Genomic DNA, 21,112 nt, shown 5'->3' on the forward strand with positions numbered 1-21,112 from the left:
ATCCATGGAGTTGTACTTTTAGCTCTGTACATTATATCGCTCTTAGTAGACACATTTTAGACATTGGGGGTCATTTACTAAGGGGCCGATTCGCATTTTCCCGACGTGTTACCCGAATATTTCCAATTTGCGCCGATTGTACCTGAATTGCCCCGGGATTTTGGCGCACGCGATCGGATTGTGGCGCATCGGCGCCGGCATGCGCGCAACGGAAATCGGGGGCGTGGCCGAACGAAAACCCGACGTATTCGGAAAAACCGCCGCATTTAAAAACCGAAAATGTGTCGCTTGGGAAGCGCTTACCTTCACCTGGTCCAGCTCGGTGTATTCCGGCGCGTTCAGATGATTTTCAGCCACCTGGTGGACGGCGGAGGAACTGCCTTCATAAATCCCGTCCGGACCCGAATCCTGTGCAGAGAACGCGCCGCTGGATCGCGAATGGGCCGGGTAAGTAAATCTGCCCCATTGTTTCACACACTATTGGGAATGTATATAGATTGGGCCACATAATTGGACAAGAGACAAGGGATTTTGGGTAACGGTCCGCATTTATAAGTTGGATTTTGGCGCTTCAGCACCGGCTTTTATGCGACAGAAATTGGGGGTCGTGGCCGGTGGACAGCCAAACTGATTCGGACTTCATGCAGTATTTAAAATTCTAATTGTGTCGCTAGACAAGCACTCACATGCACCGGGAAGAAGAAGGTGAACTCCGAGGACCTGAGCGGGGAAGTGACACATACAGGATATCGGGCGCATGATCTTAGTGAATCGTGGCAGACTTCATCCTCGCCGGCCAACACACCTTGGGGATCGCGCAGAGACTGGGTGAGTAAATGTGCCCCAATGTCCTATTCTGGACAACCCCTTTAAGTTATGTTTGTGAATCGCAACTATATATTTGGGACTACTAACCTTGAGTGCAAGATGTGACTCCTACCAATAAGTATCAACTGGACTGCAAATGCAGCTACCATTATGGCCCCCAACCGATCAGACATTGGTGGTCTATCCCAGGCAACCCCTTTAAGTCATGCTTGTGACCACCAATATGCTTGAGAGTGCCAACCTTGGGTGCAAGATGTTCGCTGTCCCTATGAACCCCCAGAGATCAGACAATAGTGTCCTATCCTGGAACAACCCTTTAAGAAATATTGTTGACTCTGACCAATATGCTTTAGAGTGCCAACCCAGACTGCAAATCAGACATTGATGACCTACCCTGGACAACCCCTTTAAGTCATTCTGGTGACCGCCATGTCTGCGATCCCCAGTAGTGACTGTAATATTCCACCCCGTGACATCAGATACACTGTAGGAGGTTGTATCGCGTCCTCCTAATATATTCATCTCCCGTTACAAGGCGCAGGCGGTGACAATATCATAATGACGATACAGTACATGGAAGGAGTAAGGTATGTAACAATTTCCGGAGGATAATAAACCAGTAATGGGGGAGTTACCTCTGACAGTCCCTCTCATTCACTCACTGACTGCAAATCAGCCCTTCCAGTGGACAATAGGCCCCGCCGTGGTCTTTTTATGATTCTGCTTTTCACATGTTAATGGGGATTGAGACTCTTCTGCCAGGATTTTTTTTTCTTCTTACCAGAACACAAATTGTGGTTTACAAGACTCGGAGGAGAATTTTTTTTTATTTTTTTTATTCAGAGGACTGACATGTAAATTACACTCTAAGTGCTCCACTTTAAGACTCTGATCATCTCCTAATTGTCGCAGTCAATTGTAGCCAACAGACTCTTCAATCCCGAGCACTTTGACAACAAGCGCGAGGATCAAAGAGGGATCAACTCTTTGCAATGTCCTTGTGTTTAGGATGCTGAAAAATGAAAAAAAAAAAATAAAAAAAAATAAATAGAAATAAAAACATAGCAAGGTGAAAGCAAAATATGGTGCAACTTTATTTATAAACAAAGCGGGTGGCCTATGGTGGGAGGTCAACGATTCAAAGGAAAATCAATCCATTAAATAATGTATCAGGACCCACAATATACAACGGTATCATTGCTTGCCAGGATTGTATGTTAAAAAATAATGTTAAAAACTTTTTTTAAAATTAAATTTACCATGAAAATCCACCATGATAATACGGGGACATTACTCGTAGATCCCGGCACTTTGACTGTGGTATCTTCTTATTTTTGTTATCCACGGCCTCTTTCCTACTAAAATCAATGTTTAAAATTATGCTAATGAGTCCGAAGGAAACTACAGGTGTTATTAGAATACTACTGTGCTGTAGCTTTGTAGACTGTTGCACTGTGCAGGAGCACTTCCCCCTTTGCACTATGTGAGATTACATCAGGAAGAAGGAGGGGGGAGTGCTGAGGGGGGAGGAGAGAGAGTGAAACAGCCTGTGAAGCTGCAGCATGGAGGGGCTCTATTGAGCTCTTATGGTTCACTAGCCTAATTTTCAAAGTTGATGTTAGAAGGAAGGAGGCCATGGATAACACATATAGGAACATACAAAAGTCCCGGTGCCTGGATCTGTGAGTAATGTCCCTGATTTATCATAAGGATTTTTATAGTAGATTAAAAAAACATGTCCTCCCAAAAAAAATTGCTGACTCAAATTTACTATGTGCCACATTTTACTGGTCTCCCTCCTGGCACTTGAAATTAATACCAGTTTTACCACAGTCCAGGGAAGAATAGACTTCGGGTTTGAGGTTCAGGTTCCGTCCACACGACCCGGACAACTTGCCAGATTGGTGATGGAACAGCCAATCCAACAAACTGATTCCCCTAGCAACTTATCCCAATTCACACACCATAAGATATCAGCTCGTCAACTGGGTGCACATACCAAAGGGACAGTCCTCCCTGTGTCCCTCCAAAATACATGAACAACACCTCAGTAGAAAGGTCAGCGCTCCAATGTCTTGACAAAATCGGCATCCAGCTTTATTTGTCAGATAGACGGCATTAAAAGTAGCGCAAAGCAAGCGACCATCATGGTCCTTAATTATAGAGGTCACATGGTCCTTAATGTATCAAATTAATGCCCTTACAACCAGCCAATCATAGGGGTGTCCCCCTGGCCAACCATACCCATGGCTAGTAGCCAGGGGCATCAAATGATGCCTGTTCATCTTGGGGGCACACGTGCCGAACCCAAAGCCTTAACCCAATCCCAAACATCAGGTCCCCACTACCCCAGACCTATTGCTCTGCCTGTGTCCATGCTACAAAATAAGCTACCCCATATTTCGTAGTTGTTGGAGCTCCTCCAATCACAGATTATTGGTTTATCAAATGTATTTTTAAAGGGATTTTCGAACATTGAACTAAAAACATTTGGGACATTTTTGATAAAAGAAACAAAAAAATGTTCATCAGACGTAGCTTAGTTCCAGCTTCAGCTCTCAGGTCTGCAAAGCTTCTGCTTCCATGAACCAATCACTGGCCTCAATGGTCACATGGGAATGAATGTCACGTGACCACTGAGACCAGTAACTGGCCGTCTGTCACTTGCTCAATGAATGTAATCGGTGGCCTCTGGAAAGGGAATATACAGTAATTTTTCTTCATTTTTACTCAGTCTCTGAGAAGATACTTGAGTCATTCCCACCGTAATATATGCAATGTTAATACCTGAAAACCATTAAAGAGACCCCGGCTCTACTCAGATATCGACATTACATTCCAGAAACTACCACAAATTAATTCAAAGAATAGAATGCAAAATAATCTCCACTGCATTATTAATGTGGAGATTCTTGTCAACTTAGCAAAAACAAAAAAGTCCTTAAATTCCCCCCGTAGTTTTTGTTTTCCTTCAATAAGGTTTGATACAAGTGCTGTTTTCAGCAGAAGTGAACTGATATAGCGCGAGGCAGGGACCCAATAGCATAATATTTCACTTTGGGAAAAGGTCAGATTCTGCCGCACAACCGGATAAGACACACCTATGCCGCACAATAAACTCGTAAAAAGCCACCGAGGATCCCATAAATAAGACCTCACTTTATGGCAAAACTTGTCTAACACCGAAGGGAAGGTGGTGGTTTCATCAAAGACCCCGGAATGGAAAGGAAGAAAATGTAAAATGATTCCTTTAAAATGAATCTGCACCTTTAAACATGAAGTTGTGATCACAGTAATCATTTTGTAATAAACCATCATAGAGTTTCAGGTCCTCTGCTTCAAAAATTTAAGTGGTTTTCCAGGAAATTTGCTTTGCTACTTTATTTTTTCAACGTTGTTCCCAACCAGAACTTACAGGAGGGTTACGAGACCTACTTTGGCCAAGTAGTGGCCAAACCAAACTTGGATACTAAAAAGAAGTGCCATAAGGTGGTTAGAAGTAACAAAACTTGGTCAGAGGAAGTGATGTCCCATGCTCAGAGGAAACAAATACCCATAGTTTAAGGAAGTTAAGTTTCGTGGTCAAAGTAAGTGAAATCCGATGGACAGAGGAAGTGATGCCCCATGGTCAGAGGAAGTAATGTCCTGTGGTCAGAAGAAATGATGTCCCATGCTCAGAGGAAACAAATACCCAAGGTCTAAGGAAGTGAAGTTTTGTGGTCAAAGTAAGTGAAATCCGATGGACAGAGGAAGTGATGTCCCATGGTCAGAAGAAGTGATGTCCAGTGGTCCAAGGAAGTTACATCCTATGGTCAGAGGAAGTGATGTCCTGTGCTCAGAGGAAGTGATGTCCTATGGTCAGAAGAAGTGATGTCCAGTGGTCCAAGGAAGTTACATCCTATGGTCAGAGGAAGTGATGTCCTGTGCTCAGAGGAAGTGATGTCCCATGGTCAGAAGAAGTGATGTCCAGTGGTCCAAGGAAGTTACATCCTATGGTCAGAGGAAGTGATGTCCTGTGCTCAGAGGAAGTGATGTCCCATGGTCAGAAGAAGTGATGTCCAGTGGTCCAAGGAAGTTACATCCTATGGTCAGAGGAAGTGATGTCCTGTGCTCAGAGGAAACAAATACCCAAGGTCTAAGGAAGTGAAGTTTCGTGGTCAAAGGAAGTGAAATCCGATGGTCAGAGGTAGTGATGTCCTGTGTTCAGAGGAAGTGATGTCCCATGATCAGAAGAAGTGATGTCCTCTTCTGAGGACTGGAGCTCATCTAGCTAAATAGACACAAGGAGCAATGGGGCAAAATAGTCAAACTTCAAAAACTTGTGCACTCCAGGAAAGGCTATGACTATGAGAGCGGTAAAGGGTTATTTTTCCTCGGAGGAATAACATATACAATGAAGGGCACACATCTAGAATATGTGTTCACCTAAGAACCAGATGGTGGAAGGGGCCCACTCTGGCCCCAGGAAGATTTTGCACAAGCTTCTTCCTGCACCTAGCAAATGAGCTATCATTATTGCCATAGACAACTAACATCAATCCTATTAACCAACTTATAGCCCTAGACCACTGGTATTTGTAAAAATGTTCACAGCTTTAGTCGGAGTTGTCTCATTTAGGACCCTCCTTATCAGTCTCATTGACAAAAAAGCAGCTATGGAGTGGAATGGGGTCCATACATTGTTCATGCCCAACAGCCCTTCGTTGCCGATGTCGGTCTATCGGAGGAGGAGATAAGCTGTGACATCATCTATTGTCAGTAGTGATGTAATGATGGGTCAGTGTTATCTATATAGAGGTCATTGTACAGGGAGGGGGAGGAGATAAGCTGTGACATCATCTATTGTCAGTAGTGATGTAATGATGGGTCAGTGTTATCTATATAGAGGTCATTGTACAGGGAGGGGAGGAGATAAGCTGTGACATCATCTATTGTCAGTAGTGATGTAATGATGGGTCAGTGTTATCTATATAGAGGTCATTGTACATGGAGGAGGAGGAGATAAGCTGTGACATCATCTATTGTCAGTAGTGATGTAATGATGGGTCAGTGTTATCTATATAGAGGTCATTGTACAGGGAGGTGGAGGAGATAAGCTGTGACATCATCTATTGTCAGTAGTGATGTAATGATGGGTCAGTGTTATCTATATAGAGGTCATTGTACAGGGAGGGGGAGGAGATAAGCTGTGACATCATCTATTGTCAGTAGTGATGTAATGATGGGTCAGTGTTATCTATATAGAGGTCATTGTACATGGAGGAGGAGGAGATAAGCTGTGACATCATCTATTGTCAGTAGTGATGTAATGATGGGTCAGTATTATCTATATAGAGGTCATTGTACAGGGAGGTGGAGGAGATAAGCTGTGACATCATCTATTGTCAGTAGTGATGTAATGATGGGTCAGTGTTATCTATATAGAGGTCATTGCAAAGGGAGGGGGAGGAGCTAAGCTGTGACATCATCTATTGTCAGTAGTGATGTAATGATGGGTCAGTGTTATCTATATAGAGGTCATTGTACAGGGAGGGGAGGAGATAAGCTGTGACATCATCTATTGTCAGTAGTGATGTAATGATGGGTCAGTGTTATCTATATAGAGGTCATTGTACAGGGAGGGGAGGAGATAAGCTGTGACATCATCTATTGTCAGTAGTGATGTAATGATGGGTCAGTGTTATCTATATAGAGGTCATTGTACAGGGAGGGGAGGAGATAAGCTGTGACATCATCTATTGTCAGTAGTGATGTAATGATGGGTCAGTGTTATCTATATAGAGGTCATTGTACAGGGAGGGGGAGGAGATAAGCTGTGACATCATCTATTGTGAGTAGTGATGTAATGATGGGTCAGTGTTATCTATATAGAGGTCATTGTAAAGGGAGGGGGAGGAGATAAGCTGTGACATCATCTATTGTCAGTAGTGATGTAATGATGGGTCAGTGTTATCTATATAGAGGTCATTGTACAGGGAGGGGGAGGAGATAAGCTGTGACATCATCTATTGTCAGTAGTGATGTAATGATGGGTCAGTGTTATCTATATAGAGGTCATTGTACAGGGAGGGGGAGGAGATAAGCTGTGACATCATCTATTGTCAGTAGTGATGTAATGATGGGTCAGTGTTATCTATATAGAGGTCATTGTACAGGGAGGGGGAGGAGATAAGCTGTGACATCATCTATTGTCAGTAGTGATGTAAAGATGGGTCAGTGTTATCTATATAGAGGTCATTGTACAGGGAGGGGGGAGGAGATAAGCTGTGACATCATCTATTGTCAGTAGTGATGTAAAGATGGGTCAGTGTTATCTATATAGAGGTCATTGTACAGGGAGGGGGAGGAGATAAGCTGTGACATCATCTATTGTCAGTAGTGATGTAAAGATGGGTCAGTGTTATCTATATAGAGGTCATTGTAAAGGGAGGGGGAGGAGATAAGCTGTGACATCATCTATTGTCAGTAGTGATGTAATGATGGGTCAGTGTTATCTATATAGAGGACATTGTACAGGGAGGGGGAGGAGATAAACTGTGACATCATCTACTGTCAGTAGTGATGTAATGATGGGTCAGTGTTATCTATATAGAGGTCATTGTACTGGGAGGGGGAGGAGATAAGCTGTGACATCATCTATTGTCAGTAGTGATGTAAAGATGGGTCAGTGTTATCTATATAGAGGTCATTGTACAGGGAGGGGGGAGGAGATAAGCTGTGACATCATCTATTGTCAGTAGTGATGTAAAGATGGGTCAGTGTTATCTATATAGAGGTCATTGTAAAGGGAGGGGGAGGAGATAAGCTGTGACATCATCTATTGTCAGTAGTGATGTAAAGATGGGTCAGTGTTATCTATATAGAGGTCATTGTAAAGGGAGGGGGAGGAGATAAGCTGTGACATCATCTATTGTCAGTAGTGATGTAATGATGGGTCAGTGTTATCTATATAGAGGACATTGTACAGGGAGGGGGAGGAGATAAACTGTGACATCATCTATTGTCAGTAGTGATGTAATGATGGGTCAGTGTTATCTATATAGAGGTCATTGTACTGGGAGGGGGAGGAGATAAGCTGTGACATCATCTATTGTCAGTAGTGATGTAATGATGGGTCAGTGTTATCTATATAGAGGTCATTGTACAGGGAGGGGGAGGAGATAAGCTGTGACATCATCTATTGTCAGTAGTGATGTAATGATGGGTCAGTGTTATCTATATAGAGGTCATTGTACAGGGAGAGGGAGGAGATAATCTGTGACATCATCTATTGTCAGTAGTGATGTAATGATAGGTCAGTGTTATATATATAGAGGTCATTGTACAGGGAGGAGGAGGAGAAAAGCTGTGACATCATCTAATGTCAGTAGTGATGTAATGATGGGTCAGTGTTATCTATATAGAGGTCATTGTACAGGGAGGGGGAGGAGATAAGCTGTGACATCATCTATTGTCAGTATTGATGTAATGATGGGTCAGTGTTATCTATATAGAGGTCATTGTACAGGGAGGAGGAGGAGATAAGCTGTGACATCATCTATTGTCAGTAGTGATGTAATGATGGGTCAGTGTTATCTATATAGAGGTCATTGTACAGGGAGGGGAGGAGATAAGCTGTGACATCATCTATTGTCAGTAGTGATGTAATGATGGGTCAGTGTTATATATAGAGGTCATTGTACAGGGAGGGGGAGGAGATAAGCTGTGACATCATCTATTGTCAGTATTGATGTAATGATGGGTCAGTGTTATCTATATAGAGGTCATTGTAAAGGGAGGGGGAGGAGATAAGCTGTGACATCATCTATTGTCAGTAGTGATGTAATGATGGGTCAGTGTTATCTATATAGAGGTCATTGTACAGGGAGGAGGAGGAGATAAGCTGTGACATCATCTATTGTCAGTAGTGATGTAATGATGGGTCAGTGTTATCTATATAGAGGTCATTGTACAGGGAGGAGGAGGAGATAAGCTGTGACATCATCTATTGTCAGTAGTGATGTAAGGATGGGTCAGTGTTATCTATATAGAGGTCATTGTACAGGGAGGGGGAGGAGATAAGCTGTGACATCATCTATTGTCAGTAGTGATGTAATGATGGGTCAGTGTTATCTATATAGAGGTCATTGTAAAGGGAGGGGGAGGAGATAAGCTGTGACATCATCTATTGTCAGTAGTGATGTAATGATGGGTCAGTGTTATCTATATAGAGGTCATTGTACAGGGAGGGGGAGGAGATAAGCTGTGACATCATCTATTGTCAGTAGTGATGTAATGATGGGTCAGTGTTATCTATTTAGAGGTCATTGTAAAGGGAGGGGGAGGAGATAAGCTGTGACATCATCTATTGTCAGTAGTGATGTAATGATGGGTCAGTGTTATCTATATAGAGGTCATTGTACAGGGAGGGGGAGGAGATAAGCTGTGACATCATCTATTGTCAGTAGTGATGTAATGATGGGTCAGTGTTATCTATATAGAGGTCATTGTAAAGGGAGGGGGAGGAGATAAGCTGTGACATCATCTATTGTCAGTAGTGATGTAATGATGGGTCAGTGTTATCTATATAGAGGTCATTGTACAGGGAGGGGGAGGAGATAAGCTGTGACATCATCTATTGTCAGTAGTGATGTAATGATGGGTCAGTGTTATCTATATAGAGGTCATTGTACAGGAAGTGGGAGGGGATAAGCTGTGACATCATCTATTGTCAGTAGTGATGTAATGATGGGTCAGTGTTATCTATATAGAGGTCATTGTACAGGGAGGGGGAGGAGATAAGCTGTGACATCATCTATTGTCAGTAGTGATGTAATGAGGGGTCAGTGTTATCTATATAGAGGATATTGTACAGGGAGGTGGAGGAGATAAGCTGTGACATCATCTATTGTTAGTAGTGATGTAATGATGGGTCAGTGTTATCTATATAGAGGTCAATGTACAGGGAGGGGGAGGGGATAAGCTGTGACATCATCTATTGTCAGTAGTGATGTAATGATGGGTCAGTGTTATCTATATAGAGGTCATTGTACAGGGAGGGGGAGGAGATAAGCTGTGACATCATCTATTGTCAGTAGTGATGTAATGATAGGTCAGTGTTATCTATATAGAGGTCATTGTACAGGGAGGGGGGGGGGATAAGCTGTGACATCATCTATTGTCAGTAGTGATGTAATGATGGGTCAGTGTTATCTATATAGAGGTCATTGTACAGGGAGGGGGAGGAGATAAGCTGTGACATCATCTATTGTCAGTAGTGATGTAATGATAGGTCAGTGTTATCTATATAGAGGTCAATGTACAGGGAGGGGGAGGGGATAAGCTGTGACATCATCTATTGTCAGTAGTGATGTAATGATGGGTCAGTGTTATCTATATAGAGGTCATTGTACAGGGAGGGGGAGGAGATAAGCTGTGACATCATCTATTGTCAGTAGTGATGTAATGATAGGTCAGTGTTATCTATATAGAGGTCACTATATTTTATGTGAATCCAGTGACAGCTACAGAGCTGAATTCCGTCCACTTGCTCACGTTAGATTGCAAGCTCTGTGGGCCATAAAGCTACAATAAAACATGAAACAACCGCCATTCTCCCCAAATGAAGATTAGCGCGGGGGTTTGCATTAAAGTGTTGCTCACGATTATGCAAAAAGGAAAGTGTTTGGCTCCATTTTGGGAGTAAGTAAGTTCATTATTTATGCCTCCGACTGCAGCAAATGAATCTTTATGGGATGGGATAAGGCATTGGCAATGTATAAAGCGAAATAAAGAATCAAATACAAAAGATCACATCACTCAAGCTGAAGCCCTTAAACTGTTAGGAATTAATAACGGCAGGCTTTTGTGGCAATTATACCGAACCATTAATTCCTGTCCCTCTATAATTAATGAAGACAAGCTTTTACTTGGGTCTTGATAAACATGTAGACAATTAAACGTCTGATACATGTGTATATTTGCTTTATGGCCCCGATGATCTATCCCGCATGAAGTTATGTGATGTTTGCAGTCAGTTAATTTATAAACAAGCCTTCTCCTCGACTCGAGATGGGCCCGGAGCCAGGACAGACTTATATCATCCGAAACGCTCAATGTCATCTCCACCGGCTCCTCTTCATCTTGATATATGGTCACAATTGTAACAAATATCATCGAGAATTTAGAAGAATTCTACAATTTGTCCTCCAAGAAGGAAGATATTGAAGTGAGAGCCCATCTTACCCCTCCAAGTAGCAGCCGTTCCCGAGTCCTGGTGTTTTGGAGACACAAAGGTCCCTCTGAGCCATAGATTTGGTTTTGGGATGAAGAAGCTTTGAGTGATCCAGGATTTGGTTTGGTAGTTTTATTGTGAATTGATCTTTCGTAAATGGATGTTCTAGCTGAAGACTTATCCTTAAAGAGAACCGGTTACCTGGTTTTACGCCACTGTGCTACTTACCCCCATAGTTAGCAGTCCTACCCGAGTCCTGGTGTTTTGGAGGCACAAAGTTCCCTGTGATCCATAGATTTGGATGAAGAAGCTTTGAGTTATCCGTGATTTGATTTGGTTGATTTATTGTGATATGATCTTTCTTAAATGGATGTTCTGGCTAAAAGACTTGATCACCCTAAGAATTGGCTCAAAAGTCCCTCACCACTGCTCTGAGTAACTGCTGTAAAATTCAGTCAGAAGCCTTCTACAGCTTTTACAAAAAGCTAAGTATGTGGCATTATGAGGACATTCCACAGTGCAGTTGGAAAGGCTAAAATCATGGAAAATTAATAATTTTTCACAGTTCTGCTGCTAACAACACACAATAATTGCATACCTCTCACAGCGGTGTCCGGACATGCTCGCAGTACAATGCTGGAATAAAAAATAAATTTTTCACAGTCCTGCTGCTACTAACACATAAAAAAGTAAGATTATACTTCTCTCCAGGGACAGTACCTGTCATTGGCTGCAGAGAGAACAGAACACAGAGGTGTGAGAACATGCCCCTTAGTACAGTCCTGGGACAGAAATCCATAAATCCATTTTTCAAAGTCCAGCTGCTACAAACGCACAAAAAGTATCATTATACATGTCTCCAGGGACAGACCGAAGCACTGGCTGCAGAGAGAACAGAACACAGTGGTGTGAGAACATGCCCCTTTGTACAGTCCTGGGATATAAATCCATTTTTCACAACCCAGCTGCTACAAACACACAAAAAGTGAGGACCTGCCCCCAGTACAATTTTAAAATACAAATCAATTTTTCACAGTCCTGCTGCTATTAATAATGCACATAAAAGTATGAAGACACATCTCTCCACTGATGGTACCTGTAACTGGCTACAGAGAGCACAGAGCACAGCGGTGTTAGGACATGCCCTACTGTTCAATCCTGGAATATAAATCAATTTTTCACAGTCCTGCTGCTATTAAAAATGCACATAAAAGTATGAAGACACATCTCTCCACTGATGGTACCTGCAGCTGGCTACAGAGAGCGCAGAGCACAGCGGTGTTAGGACATGCCCTACTGTTCAATCCTGGAATGTAAATCAATTTTTCACAGTCCTGCTGCTACTAACACATAAAAAGGATGATTATGCATTTCTCCAGGGACAATACTGACTGCAGTACTGCGTGGTCATAACTGCTGACCTATCCCTTTAAATGCAGGGTTAGGTCAATATCAAGATGGGGTCTCTCTAAGGCTACATTCACACTGCCGTTACTTGCCGTTCCATAGTACAGCGGGCACACAACGGCGTCGAGGTGAGGAAAATATCCATTTTAGTAGAATATTCGATAGTCGCACCATCCAAGTCCCCGCCCCACAACGCATTACACCACTATAGAAGGCAAACATTGTATGTGTGGGGCCAAACTAACGTTACATTGTAAAAGATGAAACAGAAACATTTACTAATGATTGTTTTCCCAAAACTTTTATTTTTTTTTTCTCTCTACTTTTTTTTTTTACTGTATTTTATGCAAGGCAGAGAATTTGGTATTTGGCACCGGCAGAGCACACGAAACTAACGGCTTTACAAAACCACACACTTGGAAACACAATTATTTCCCTGAAACATAGTTTTGGTTTTCAAACTTACAAAGAGCTTGGAAATGGTTGTTTGATTTGTAAGTTGCCAGCACTTCAATCACATTAAGCAGATTTTTGGACGCCAAGTCCGGGCTCAATAGTAAAACGTAAGGTTACAGCTATGATACGTGTGCACTCAGAGCAGGGATATGTTACCAGTGTTCCCTGTAAGTAGGATTGGACTTTATGCACAGTTCTTGCATAATCCGGACTTCATAATCAAGAAGTTATAGGGACATATAGGGGCTCATTTACTGAGGGTCCGCGGACCGCACTATCGTCGGAATATCCCATGATTTCCGGTTTGCGCCACATTTAGAAGCGCTTTCTGTTGCACCTGATCGGATTTTGGCGCATCTGCGCTGGCTTTCACGCGACACAAATCGGGGGTTGGGGGTTTAGGCCGTCGGATGATCCGATGGATTAGGACAACACGGAGGATTTAACATTCAAAATTGTGTTGCAAGACAATGCACTTACATGCACCAGGAAGAAGAAGGTGAACTCCGGGGACCTGAGCGGGGAAGTGACACATGCAGGATATCGGGTGCAGGATCTTAGTGACTCCCCGCACAGCACATTATACACGGACAATGCACTTAGATGCACCAGGAAGAAGAAGGTGAACTCCAGGGACCTGAGCGGGGAAGTGACACATGCAGGATATCGGGAGCATGATCTTAGTGACTCCCCGCACAGCGCATTATACACGGACAATGCACTTACATGCACCAGGAAGAAGAAGGTGAACTCCGGGGACCTGAGCGGGGAAGTGACACATGCAGGATATCGGGCGCACGATCTTAGTGACTCCCCGCACAGCGCATTATACATGGACAATGCACTTACATGCACCAGGAAGAAGAAGGTGAACTCCGGGGACCTGAGCGGGGAAGTGACACATGCAGGATATAGGGCGCACGATCTTAGTGACTCCCCACACAGCGCATTATACACGGACAATGCACTTACATGCACCAGGAAGAAGAAGGTGAACTCCGGGGACCTGAGCGGGGAAGCGACACATGCAGGATATCAGACACACGATCTTAGTGACTCCCCGCACAGCGCATTATACACGGACAATGCACTTACATGCACCAGGAAGAAGAAGGTGAACTCCAGGGACCTGAGCGGGGAAGCGACACATTCAGAAAAAAAAAAACCAGAATATCGGGCGCACGATCTTAGGGTCTTGTATGTTTTTAAGGATATATGTTTTATGTATATATATATATGAATCATATTTTTGCAGTATAAGGTGTACTCTTTAGCAAGAAAAAATGTTGCTATGTCTTATAGGGGCACAATTACTTACCCGGTCCCTGCACAATCCTCGATCCGGAATGTCCGACGAGGATTAACTCTGCCACGATTCATGAAGATCGTGCGCTCGATATCCTGCATGTGTCGCTTCCCCAATCAGGTCCGCCCGAGTTCACCTTAATCTTCCCGATGCATGTAAGCATGGCTTGGGACACAAAATGTTAAATCCTGCGCGTAGTCCTAATCCGTCGGATTGTGCAACAGCCCGCCCCCTGATTTGTGCCGCGTGAAAGCCGGCGCGATTGACACACAATCCGATTGCGTGCGACACAATCCCCGGTGTGATCCCCGGGAAACCCGACAAAAATGCAGCCGTGGGACCCTTAGTAAATAAGCCCCATAGTCTGAAAGTCAGGATAATCCAGCACTGACCACTGTCCTGGAGATTGGGTGAAGTGCTGACAAAGCAGTTTACCCAATTTCTGAGAGAGCAGAACCTCTGCACTGCTCTATCCCTCTCCCAGCTGGATGTAGCGGGGCTGTGTGTGAGTGAATGGATGTAGTGGGGCTGTGTGTGAGTGAATGGTTGTAGCAGAGCTGTGTGTGAGTTAATGGATGTAGCAGAGCTGTGTGTGAGTTAATGGTTGTAGCAGAGCTGTATGTGAGTGAACTTAAACTATTCAAAGGGAGAGTAATATGAGAGAGAATGGTAGATAAGAAAGATGTTAGGGGTAGGATATACTGTATATATGAGATAGATAGATAGATAGATGTTTCATGCTTTAGAGATAAAACATTGGGGGGGTTTATCAGGAGGGGCTTGAAGGGGGCACAGCAGGGGGTTGTTCCTGTCCCACACTACCCGTAGCGTGCACCGGGAAATGGCGCAATCTAAGGTTCAATTCTAACACAGACTAGAGCCTCCTTAAAGATCCGACGGTGCCAGGGGGTGGGGTTTGTACCAACCGCTGGCACACTAGGTGCCGACATATGACAAATCTGACCCATTGTGAGTAAAGTTACCCCTGTATTTTAGGGAGTTGCAGATTTTATTACTTTGGCTTCTATTGGGATTGAGGCATGCACATGGCCAGGAATTGCAATTATTTTCCCACCTATGCCCCATCGACGCCAAGTAGGAGCAGTGGTGCATGAACAGGGGCATGCCAGGGCTCCCTGCATCTGTACCCTATCTGTATTCTTAGGTTATAATGCATAAGGCAGGACATGGCACAGAATTGCCAGCCGCACATACGGGCACTGGATATATCGACCAGACCAGAACCTCCGGCCGGAGGGGCAGAGATGACATCGAGCTCCGGATCACGATTCACCCCAGATCAGAAGAAAGCTTCTATAAAATATTCTCAGCTGAACATAAGATTCTACATTAAATGTTACATATTTGCATAATTACAACAACAAGGAAAGCCGCTACAGATACATATACACGGAGTAGGAGAGGTAATCTCTATTTAAGAACAGCGCTAATTAGACGTCATGAAACCTGCGGCTCTCGCTTCTCCCGGCAGGTTATGTCAAACTTTAGTCAACACATTGTTATTAGCGGAAAGCCAGAAAAGCACAAGAACCGGGATAATTGGAGGCGATATCTGAAATCACTTGAGCTCAATAAACAGGTGTCAGGGCTCGCGGTGGTTACAGAAGCAACATGGAGGCACGGACCCTCCGCAGACCCCCATCATCTGAAGGGTGTGAATGTGTCCGTACCTGATTCCTGGAATTACCAGGGAATATCATCAAATTTTATAGTTGAGCAAAAACAAAAATGGTCATTGAATAACAAGGTAAAGAACGGGGGAAATTATCTGGTAACTAAGGGGGTCCAAAGACTCTGTGATAAGTGGTAGAGGGTCCGGCCACTTACACCAGTTTTCCTCCTATAACGTTTTAAAAAAACAGAGAGGTGGGTTGCAACTCTTGTATCTCTTCATCGAAACTTGTGAGCGGTGAATGGAAGAAGAAGAAGGATCATGTTACAGTCTCTCTATCCCAGCCTATACGTGAGAAGAAACAAGGATGCAACTGCAGCGTCTTTCCATCAGTGTCTCCTTGAGAATCCAGTTTTAAACTTGGAGGGTGGGGAGGGGGACATGCAGCTGCAGGATATCTCCCTCAGTTTCTGGGTGAGTCTCATAATATGCAAAGCAGGGGGTGCGTTGAGGCTGCAATATCTCTCCCCCCAGTGCATCATGGGGGATAATGTAAGGAGGGGATTCAGAAAACGGTCTCTCTATTCAGTGAACGTAAAATGTAAAAGTTGAAGAGAAAGAGAGGGATCCTGTTACAGTCTCTCTATTTTAGACTATAAGTGAAAAGAAACAAGGATGCAACTGGGGAGGGGACATGCGGCTGCAGGATATCTCCCTCAGTTTCTGGATGGGTCTCATACTATGCAAAGCAGGGGGTGCGTTGAGGCTGCAGTATCTCTCCCCCCCAGTGCATCGTAGAGGATCATGTAAGGAGGGGAATCAGAAAACAGTCTCTCTTTTCACTGAAAGTAAAATGTAAAAGTTGAAGACAAAGAGAGGGATCCTGTTACAGTCTCTCTGCAGGTTACAGTCTCTCTGCAGGTTACAGTCTCTCTCAATCTACATCTTAGACTCCTGCTGACACATAGCAATGGGTGCAGCTGCAGAACCTCTTTCTTAAAAGTATGTAAGGTGTGAAGAGAATGAGGGGAGACATGTTACAGTCTCTCTGCCTCCATCTATGTGGATACTCATGCTGACAGAAGGTAAGACTGTGGAGCTGCAGTATGAGAAGAGAAGAAACTATGTGTGAAACTCATGCTGACAAAGGAGTCGGAGGAGGAGGTGCAGCCATGAGGAGGAGGAGGAGTGTGAGTGTACCAGCACTATCTCTGCCTGTGGATGTAAAAGTTGAAGAGGAGAAGAGGGATCATGTTACAGTCTCTCTGCCTCCATCTATATGTGATACTCATGCTGACAGAAGGTAAGAGTGTGGAGCTGCAGTATGAGAAGAGAAGAAACTATGGGGCAGATTTACTTACCCGGCCCATTCGCGATCCAGCGGCGCGTTCTCTGAACAGGATTCGGGTCCGGACAGGATTTATGAAGGTAGTTCCTCCGCCGTCCACCAGGTGGCGTTGCTGCGCTCAAAAGCATCGGAACGCGCCGGAATACACCGAGCTGGGCCAGGTGAAGGTAGTGCTTCCCAAGCGACACATTTTCAGTTATTAAATGCGGTGGTTTTTCCGAATCCGTCGGGTTTTCGTCCGGCCACGCACCCCCCCGATTTCCGTTGCGTGTATGCCAGCACCGATGCGCCACAATCCGATCGCGTGCGCCCAAATCCCGGGGCAATTCAGGTACAATCGGCGCAAATCGGAAATATTCGGGTAACACGTCAGGAAAACGCGAATCGGGCCCTTAGTAAATGACCCCCTATGTGTAGGAGGAGGTGCAGCCATGAACTATCCCTCTGGAGGAGAAGTGTGTGTGTACCAGCAGTATCTCTCTCAGTGCATGTAAAATTTGAAGAGGGATCATGTTACAGTCTCTCCAGCTCAGTCTATACATGAGACTTATGCCAACAGAGGGTAAGTTGGTGCAGCTGCAGTACCTCTTCCTCAAATATAAGGGGTGAAGAGAATGATGGGGGGCATGTTACAGTCTCCCTGCCTCAGCCTACGTGTGGGACTCATGTAATGGTATCAGAACGTGTAGTACAACCCTGCAGCACGCAAAGGGATGGAAATATATAGAAATATAGAATACGCAGGTTATACAAGTGCTCAGCACATCAGCAGCTGCCTAGACCTCCTATGATGGGACAATTACACCATCAGTCACATGACACGGGGATCAATAGCGTCCCATTATAAGTAATAATTTATGAACATGACATCACTGCTCCCCAGATAGCGGCAGATATTCCCAGATATTGATGATGTGTGATATATGTGCAGTACAGACATTTAGAGACCAGTATTTTATAGTTACATAAATCTGTCAGCTCCCGGGAAAGTTGTGTGATCATCTTTCAGGCTCTGAAGGTGTGACCAGTGCCCTAGTGCAAGATTGGCACCAGGATCTTATATGCGCCATGTCTTCTTATTACACGTGGCACGTGGCCTCCCTTTGGCTCTGGAGCTTTGGTGCATCTGCTTCCTATTGCACCTACGGCTATGGCTCCTACTGATTGTAACCCAGCTTTTCTAGGATCCTTAAGGACGACAGTTCTTTCTATGTTTGTACTGATATAAAGCTAAATGAATATTTATTAGTGATCAAACCAATGGGACCCCCAGTGTTTATTAGAGCAGGGGTCTTTAACAGGGGTGTAACTAGGAGAGGCTGGGTCCCTTAACAGATTTCCAAATAGGGACCCCCCTTCCCCTTAAAACATATACATATCTGCACACTCACCCATGCTAATACAATCACACACACATATATATATATATATATATATATATATATTATATACACACATTTATACATTCTTTCGTACACACATTTATACACTCATGCACACACATATATGCAGTGATATATATACATTTATACACATATACATACAGTATATATACATCTTCTACACACATACAGTATAGTATACTGTATATACATCATATTATTACACATATATTATACACTATATACACACACATACAGGATACATACATACATCGCGTATACACATCAGTTTATACACTCATACACACATATATGTATATACTCACTGTCAGGCAGCCATCTTATTGCATGTGGGTATTGGAGGCCATAGATCTGACCACATGGGGGAAGTACAGGAAGTACAGATTTCTAGTTCTGCTTTCCTGCTGTCCTGCTGTCCCCTTCCCTGACATTTATCTGAGTTGCACTCAGGTGTGTGCTATGAAAGATGTGCAGCGATATATACACACATATATATATATATATTTATATATACAAATACATAATATATATTACAGTGTACAATGTGCATCATAATATGTATATAATGGTGCACATGCTCTATTCTTTAGTATTGCAGGTCGGGTGGCCAGGGCCCCCTGACACTGCGGGCCCTGTAGCTCTTGGCTGCTACTCTTATAGTTACGCCCCTGGTCTTCAAGTTCTGTGTCTGATGTGAATAGAGGGGGCATCTTCCAGCCACCACTATATATACACTTTTTATGTGATTTTTTTTTTCGGAAGCCGGATAGATGTGATTGCAGCCACAATAAAGGTGTGCACTGAACTAGTCACGTGAAGAATTTGGAAGAACTTGCCCTCCCCCCCCCTCCCCCGATACTTGTGATTTCTGTGATTCCCTGGAGTCAGATTTTCATTCATCAGATTCTTCCCCTTTAATAAGTCATATTTGCTGTTCAGGATCCTGGGAAAGCTGGGTGGTGACCCCTGATGGAGTTCTCCTGTTGATCCTTAGGTGACTCTGTTTCCCTTCAGCTCTGGATGTTCTCATTGTTTTGACAACGCCCTTCAAGACCTTGTTTATAGCAAAAGAAGAAAAGAAGTCACAAGGCGATGTGTCATGATGCAGACGATTCTGACTCTTTCCGAGTGAAGCTCTATCTCCACATGACCGTCTTACATAAGTGCTCAGATAACAGGTCTCTTTCATTCCACTCAGGCGGCCGCATGTATCACTGTTTGATTTGTGGTCACATCTTTCACAGATCTGATTTACTGATTTCGCAGCGTCCATCCGCTGACCGTTAACTGACACCGCGGACCGATACACTGCGACGAGGTCACTGCGACACAGTCACTGCAACCACTGCAAAATTACTGATTGATATTAGTTAGCAGAAAGATTGAAGGCAAACAGGGGGCAATCCAGGTGAAGACCCCTTGACCTGTCCCACCATTGCAAAACCAATGACTGTATACAATGACCAGAGCAAGAAAGAACCTATAGGAATTTAAGTTGGGGATTTTCAGCTATTTCTGTTGGCCTCAGTAGTAGAAACTCACATTGTGGCCACAAACTTATGAATCAATACAGAGATTCATAGTCATCATCATCAATTGGGGATGGGACCAGTTTGCTTGAGTGAAGCAGCCACAGGTGTTCCAAAAATGAGCCCTATAGCAATGGAAACGATTGTGTCACAGCTGCCTACATGCAAATCTGGGAACTTAGTCCAGCCCATCTTAAAGGGGTTGTACTAAGTTGGATCAATATCCCCTATCACAAGGGTTTCTGGTCTTACATTCCGATGGAGGTCAAAGTACAAAAGTAATTATGAGGGTAGCACTACAATTATCAATCGAGCAGCAGAATACATGCTCAACCGGCCAAACTGTCCTTGTGTTCGGCGAGGCTCCAAAGTCATGTTCGTGGGGATCTATTTTCATGATCATCTGGGGTCCATTTTCATGATTGTTGGGGAACCATCTTCATGATCAGTGGGGGTCTATTCTCGTAATTGAGGGGGTTGATTCTCACGATTGGTGGGGATCTATTTTCATGATCAGTGGGGGTTCATTCTTGTGATTGTTGGGGGCTCATTCTAGTGATCGGTGGGGATCCATTCCCAAGATCAGCGGGGGTTCATTCTTGTGGTCAGTGGGGATCCATCCCATGATCAGTGGGGATCCATTCTCATGATCAATGGGGGTTCATTCTTGTTGTCAGTGGGGATCCATCCCATGATCAGTGGAGATCCATTCTCATGATCAATGGGGGTTCATTCTTGTGGTCAGTGGGGATCCATCCCATGATCAGTGGAGATCCATTCTCATGATCAATGGGGGTTCATTCTTGTGGTCACTGGGGATCCATCCCATGATCAGTGGAGATCCATTCTCATGATTGGTGGGGGTTCATTCTTGTGTTCAGTGAGGATCCATTCCCATGATCAGTGGGGATCTATTCTCATGATCGTTGGGGGTTCATTCTTGTGGTCAGTGGGGATCCATCCCATGATCGGTGGGGATCCATTCTCAT

General features: G+C 44.0%; 1 long non-coding RNA gene across 1 annotated transcript; it reads right to left on the minus strand.

The window, feature by feature from the left end:
- Window positions 1–1,696: 1,696 nt before the first annotated feature.
- Window positions 1,697–18,963, minus strand: LOC140075853 (uncharacterized). The gene is made up of 4 exons (XR_011849470.1): window positions 18,900–18,963; window positions 11,762–11,923; window positions 11,640–11,677; window positions 1,697–1,840 (listed from the first exon to the last, which is right to left on the minus strand). It is a non-coding gene; the product is annotated as an uncharacterized lncRNA (long non-coding RNA).
- Window positions 18,964–21,112: the final 2,149 nt, after the last annotated feature.

The sequence above is a fragment of the Engystomops pustulosus genome, chromosome 8 (genome assembly GCF_040894005.1).
Source record: "Engystomops pustulosus chromosome 8, aEngPut4.maternal, whole genome shotgun sequence".
In the NCBI taxonomy this organism is placed as follows: domain Eukaryota; kingdom Metazoa; phylum Chordata; class Amphibia; order Anura; family Leptodactylidae; genus Engystomops; species Engystomops pustulosus.